Source organism: Triticum aestivum, chromosome 1A, assembly GCF_018294505.1.
Source record: "Triticum aestivum cultivar Chinese Spring chromosome 1A, IWGSC CS RefSeq v2.1, whole genome shotgun sequence".
Classification (NCBI taxonomy): domain Eukaryota; kingdom Viridiplantae; phylum Streptophyta; class Magnoliopsida; order Poales; family Poaceae; genus Triticum; species Triticum aestivum.
The window spans coordinates 419,859,848-419,866,819 of record NC_057794.1 but is presented as its reverse complement, the minus strand read 5'-3'; the positions used below and the strand labels follow the sequence as shown (position 1 = coordinate 419,866,819).

The window sequence follows — 6,972 nt, the reverse complement described above, 5'->3', positions numbered from 1 at the left end:
GCCTTGGGCTTCCCAGGCCCGGGCGGCGCGGCGATCTGGGGACCGGGCGCGGGCGAATGGCGTGATGCCACGTGGCAGCGGCGGTGGGATTCGGACGTGTCCGTCGGCGGCTGATTTGTCCGGCGGCACGCGATGACGAGTGGATCTAGGGTTTTCGGGGGGAGGAGAAGGAGATTTTCGAGGGAGATGCATATTTATACATAGAGGGAGCTAGGAGAGTCCAAATGAGGTGCGGTTCTCGGCCACGCAATCGTGATCGAACACTCTAGATGATGGAGAGGATATTGGTGGGTTTTGGGCCAAATTGGAGGGGTGTTGGGCTGCAACACACACGAGGCCTTTTCGGTCCCTTGGTTAACCATTGGAGTATCAAACGAAGTCCAAATGATACGAAACTTGACAGGCGGTCTACCGGTAGTAAACTAAGGCCGCTTGGCAAGTCTTGGCCCAATCCGGAAATGTTTAATCCTCACACACGAAAGAAAACTAAAAATGACCACCGGAGGAGAACGAAGCGCCGGAATGCAAAACGGACAACGGGGAAAATGCTCGAATGCATGAGACGAACACGTATGCAAATGCAATGCACATGGTGACATGATATGAGATGCATGACAACGATAAAAACACACGGAGACAAAAACCCGAACCTGAGAAAATAAAATAACTTAACGTCGGAAACGACAAGAGTTGGAGTACAAATTGGGAAAGTCATATCCGGGGTGTTATAATGGGGCAGCACAACCTGAATTTAAACCTGATTTTCTGGCCGATTTAGTGCGGATTTGTGGTGATGAAAATCTGCCACTACTAGTCGGAGGGGATTTTAATATCATTCGGAGAAGAGAAGAAAAGAATAATGACAATTTCGATGGACGTTGGTCTATGATGTTTAATATGATTATCGAGAGTCTCAATTTGAGAGAAATTGAGCTCACCGGTAGACAGTTTACATGGGCCAACTCGTTACCTGTTTCGACTTATGAAAAGTTGGATAGGGTACTTGCTAGTGTGGAGTGGGAACAAAAATATCCATTGGTGTCGGTTCATGCGTTGCAGAGAGCGATCTCGGATCATACACCACTCTTTTTAGATTCGGGCGAGCCTACCCATGTTGCAAATAAAAATATCTTCTCCTTCGAACAAAGCTGGTTTGAGCGAGAAGGATTTATGGAGATGATTGCACGCGAATGGACTAAGCCGGTTACGGGAAGAACACATGTCGAGAGATGGCAGAATAAGATTAGACACCTATGACAATTTCTGAGAGGATGGGCCAGAAATGAGAGCGGGATTTATAAACAGAAAAAGAACGTTTAACTCAACTCATTGAGGCACTAGATGTAAAGGCTGAAACCACTCTCCTTTCTGTTAATGAGCATCGCTTCAAGTCTGAGGCTGAGCAAGGCCTACGTGCTCTCCTGAGGGAGGAGGAGCTCAAGTGGGCTTTGCGTGTGAAAACACTTAAGGTTGTCCAAGGGGATGACAACACACAGTTCTTTCATATGGTTGCAAATGGTAAACATAGGAAGAAGAGGATCATACAGCTTGAACAGGATGAGGGGACAATAGTGGGGCATGCAAATCTGAAAGCATATATTTCCAACTATTATAAAAACCTATTTGGACCCCCGAATACATCCACAGTGTCTCTTTATGAGTCTGTTATTGATGATATACCTCAATTACAGGCAGTAGAGAACGATGTTCTCTCTGCACCGTTTACTGAAAAAGAAGTTTATCTGGCCATAACCCAAATGAAGCCGAATAAAGCACCGGGACCAGATGGGTTTCCAGCAGAATTCTATAAGAAATGTTGGCATATCATTAAAGATGATCTTATGCCTATGTTTCACGATTTTTTTCGATGGCCATTTGGAGTTGTTCCACCTCAACTTTGGTACGATAACGTTGTTACCTAAGAAGAATGAGGCGGTTCGGATCGAACAATTCCGACCCATTTGCCTGTTGAATGTGAGTTTTAAGATTTTCACAAAGGTTGGAACCAATAGATTGACACAAATTGCTCACTCAGTGGTTCAACCTAGTCAGACAGCTTTCATGCCGGGACGACATATACTAGAAGGGGTGGTCGTCTTACATGAAACACTCCACGAGATCCACTTGAAGAAACTAGATGGGGTTATCTTCAAAGTGGATTTCGAGAAGGCTTATGATAAAGTCAAATGGCCTTTTCTTCAGCAGGCAATGCGCATGAAAGGTTTTAGCGAAACTTGGAGGAACCAAGTGAATACTCAAATCCAGAAAGGTAGTGTCGGAGTTAAGGTGAACGATGACATTGGTCACTACTTCCAAACGCATAAGGGGTTGAGACAAGGGGATTCCATGTCGCCTCTTCTGTTTAATATTGTGGCAGATATGTTGGCCGTCATTATTGGCAGGGCCAAGCAGCATGGCCATGTAGAGGGTCTAGTTCCTCATCTCGTTGATGGAGGGGTGTCTATTCTACAATATGCTGATGACACTATTCTGTTCATGGAACATGACATGGCTCAGGCACGTAACATGAAACTTATTTTGTGTCTATTCGAATAATTGTCTGGCTTAAAAATTAAATTTCATAAGAGTGAGGTGTTCTGTTTTGGGAAGGCCAAAGACGAGGAACATACTTACAGACAACTGTTTGGATGCGAATTAGGTGCCTTACCGTTCAATTACTTGGGTATTCCGATTCATCACCGTAAGCTATCCAATAAAGAATGGAAATGTATTGAAGAACGAATTGAAAAAAAACTCAGCTGCTGGAAGGGCAAGCTGATGTCATACGGAGGTCGGCTAGTTTTGATTAACTCAGTATTGACTAGCATGCCAATGTTTTTACTTCCGTTCTTCAAAATTCCGAAAGGGGTCCGAAAGCGACTTGATTTCTTTAGATCTTGTTTCTTTTGGCAATCTGATGAGGCCAAGAGGAAATACCGCCTCGCGCAATGGGATATCCTTTGTCGACCTAAAGACCAAGGAGGCCTCGGTATTGAGAACTTGGAAATTAAGAATAGATGTCTTATGAGCAAATGGATGTACAGGTTAGAGACAGAGCCGGAGGGCATGTGGTCTCAAATCTTGCGCAATAAGTGTTTGTACTCGAAAACACTAGCCCAGATTACCATCAGACCGACTGATTCGCCGTTCTGGAAGGGACTTATGAGAACGAAGGATATGTTCTTTCGTAGGGTTAAATTCTTGGTTGGCAACGGGATGTCAACAAGATTTTGGGAGGATATGTGGTTAGAAGAGACGCCTCTGGCCTTACAATATCCCACCCTTTGTAATATTGTGCAACGTAAGGAGGATTACGTAGGTATCGTCCTCGAAACTATTCCCTTGAACATCCAGTTCAGACGTACGTTAGTGGGTGAGAGATGGACATCCTGGATGCACTTGGTTCGGAGATTGATTGAAGTTCGACTCTCCGACATGCCGGACTCAACATAATGGAAGTTAACTAAAAATGGGATATTTACGGTGAAATCTTTTTATACGGATCTGATTAATTCTGGCCCTCTCTCATGGTCACTACATATATGGAAGGTTAAGGTTCCTTTGCGGATTAAAATTTTTATATGGTTTGTCCACAAGCAAGTAATACTCACCAAGGACAACCTTCTTAAGAGGCGATGGGTTGGTAATTCACGGTGTTGTTTTTGTGCTCAGGATGAGATAATATAACATTTATTCCTTGAATGCCCACTTGCCAAGTTACTTTGGAGAACGATTCATATAGCCTTTAATATCAATCCACCAGTAGATATTGCGTCTTTGTTTGGGACGTGGTTAGCTGGGGTTGAACAGATCACGGCGGCTCGTATTCGGATTAGAATATGTGCGTTATTATGGGATATATGGAACTGCAGAAATGATTTTTAACAGACAACACAACTTAATTTTTTTGCAGGTTATCTTCAGAGCTACAGCTTGGATCCGTACGTGGTCCTTACTCACTCCTGTGGACTCCAGGGAGCCTTTGATTACTGGATGCAACCAATGGGAGATGTTGGCTCGGGTTATATTCAACCGGTTCGGATGGCGTTCGCATAACAGGATAGGAGTCTAGAGAGCTTATCCTTATTATCACCGTTACGGTTGTTTTTGTCCACTTGTATTTTTCCGGGTTATGTACTTTGCTTTACTCCGTTCGCGAGCTGTAAGACCTTTACGTTGATACTCTCTGGATTTTTAATAAGAGGGCCGCATGCATCATCATGATGCAGAGGCCGGGGGTATACCTCCATTTCCAAAAAAAAAGATTCACTCATTTTGCTCCGTATGTAGTCTCTTATTTAAATCTCTAAAAAGACTTATATTTTGGAATGGAGGGAGTATTCATGAAGTAATTACTCACTGATGGTCGGTGTCCTTTAGGATACGGGGGTGGCATAGGCAAGAATTGGTAATATATAATTACCAGAATTTCTAGTGTTCGTTAGGTCCTGAAATGGTGTCCGGATCCCATTATGTTGAGAGGATGCCATATTCAACTGTGAATCAACATTGGACAGGAAACATCAACTTTCAAAGACATTAATAAGCAATGGCAAGATTCTCTCAAATTCATTGGCATGAATATTTTACCTGAATTTTGTGGGGGAATTTGAATGCTCTGCGCACTTCTTGAATCTTTTGCTCGTAAAATATCCACATCACTTGCTCCTCTTTGCAGGATAGAGGCTTCACATTCGAGCTCCCAACAACTGAATCCAAAACAGTGGCTTAACACTATTCACGGTTTTGGGTATCGAGCGAAATTCCGAGCTCTCGCGCGGTTACCGCGTTTACCGCCCCCCTCGAGAAACACGCATACCGAGCAAAAAATCTCGAATAATTTGAAATTTTTGAATTCAAACGCTCACAGTATAATTAAATGAAGCCCATCTCTAATACAACCACAAAGATGTTGGCGGTCTAGTGGTAAAGCGAACCTTTCATGAGTAGGTAGAAGCGGGTTCGAATCTCGGCTCTCGCATTTTTATTTCTTTTCGGGGACGCGAAAAATTTGAAAAAGCAGCCAAATTGTGGGAGCGACCAGGGGTCCAACTCACGACGTCTGTGCATGTTGTAGCTGCGGTTGAATAGCCACTAGACAACCTAAGTGATATTTTAGACTGATAAACTTATCTATATCTACCTCAAAAAAATTAAATTCAAAATTTGATTTTAAATTTTGTCCGGTTTTTTTCCGGAATTTCGTGGTAACCGCGAATTCCGGTGCCCCACGAGAAAAAAGGTCCGTTCGGGATCCAAAATCTTGTTCAGTACAAGTGTATATGGGGAGATGGTGATGGACGCTCTTGTTAGATTTCCATCAAGTAGCAGGCCAATAAAATGCCAAGATAATTAGCAGAATTCAAGAGGAGATGGAGAACTTGGTGGCCGCCTTGCCGGATTCCTTCTCCGCAGCTTGACACCGTGCCGCCGACGCCAGTGTGTGCACGCGCTCCTCGCCGCATCGCCTTACGGTTCCATTCAATGCGTGATGCATCGTCTTACTGCTACGACATGTGGCCGCTGAAACTAATCACATACATGCATGCATTCAACGCGTGATGCATCGTCTTACTGCAATGACATCAGGTGTTACCGGCAAGCCCCTGCGACCTGTTCGATCAAGATTGGCGGCTCAAGACTACAGATGCACATGAAGCTTATAGACAAACATTGGGTACAGAGCAGGACGACCACGGAGGCCTATGTGGGAGGCGCAAGAAGGTGATGCGCCCCGGTGGTACTGCCGTCCAGATCAAGGGCGTGTACGGCCTCGGAGCGGAGGAGACGAAGCCGGGGCTATGCAGATGGATGAGGGTATGGACGCGGCCGACGGCAGTCTTGCGGTAGCCCACCGGCAGCGACGTGGGAGCGCACCTCGCCGCGTCGCCCGGCCGTGCAGCAAGAAGATGAGGCGGCGGCGGCTTGGCGGTTGGGAGGCACCAGGGGTCCAACTCACGACGTCTGTGCATGTTGTAGCTGCGGTTGAATAGCCACTAGACAACCTAAGTGATATTTTAGACTGATAAACTTATCTATATCTACCTCAAAAAAATTAAATTCAAAATTTGATTTTAAATTTTGTCCGTTTTTTTTCCGGAATTTCGTGGTAACCGCGAATTCCGGTGCCCCACGAGAAAAAAGGTCCGTTCGGGATCCAAAATCTTGTTCAGTACAAGTGTATATGGGGAGATGGTGATGGACGCTCTTGTTAGATTTCCATCAAGTAGCAGGCCAATAAAATGCCAAGATAATTAGCAGAATTCAAGAGGAGATGGAGAACTTGGTGGCCGCCTTGCCGGATTCCTTCTCCGCAGCTTGACACCGTGCCGCCGACGCCAGTGTGTGCACGCGCTCCTCGCCGCATCGCCTTACGGTTCCATTCAATGCGTGATGCATCGTCTTACTGCTACGACATGTGGCCGCTGAAACTAATCACATACATGCATGCATTCAACGCGTGATGCATCGTCTTACTGCAATGACATCAGGTGTTACCGGCAAGCCCCTGCGACCTGTTCGATCAAGATTGGCGGCTAAGACTACAGATGCACATGAAGCTTATAGACAAACATTGGGTACAGAGCAGGACGACCACGGAGGCCTATGTGGGAGGCGCAAGAAGGTGATGCGCCCCGGTGGTACTGCCGTCCAGATCAAGGGCGTGTACGGCCTCGGAGCGGAGGAGACGAAGCCGGGGCTATGCAGATGGATGAGGGTATGGACGCGGCCGACGGCAGTCTTGCGGTAGCCCACCGGCGGCGACGTGGGAGCGCACCTCGCCGCGTCGCCCGGCCGTGCAGCAAGAAGATGAGGCGGCGGCGGCTTGGCGGTTGGGAGGCACAGGGGTGAGGCGGAGAAGAGGCAGGGGAAGGTTATGGCATCGGCGGCGGCTGCGGGAGGCGGCTCCGCGCGCAGCAGGGCGGATCCTGTGGCTAATGGCGGCGCAAGGCTGCAGGAGGAACGGCGGGG

The 6,972-nt window shown here is 46.6% G+C and overlaps 1 long non-coding RNA gene across 1 annotated transcript in view; it reads right to left on the bottom strand.

Moving 5' to 3' along the window:
• The window catches only part of LOC123141439 (uncharacterized), a 13,234-nt gene extending 8,574 nt beyond the window's left edge, over positions 1 to 4,660 (bottom strand). Inside the window, exons 1-2 of the long non-coding RNA XR_006470326.1 lie at positions 4,591 to 4,660; positions 4,424 to 4,496 (exon numbers count right to left, since the gene is read on the bottom strand). This is a non-coding gene — a long non-coding RNA (uncharacterized lncRNA). The remainder of the gene's footprint in view (positions 1 to 4,423; positions 4,497 to 4,590) is intronic.
• Between the last annotated feature and the right edge of the window lie 2,312 nt (positions 4,661 to 6,972).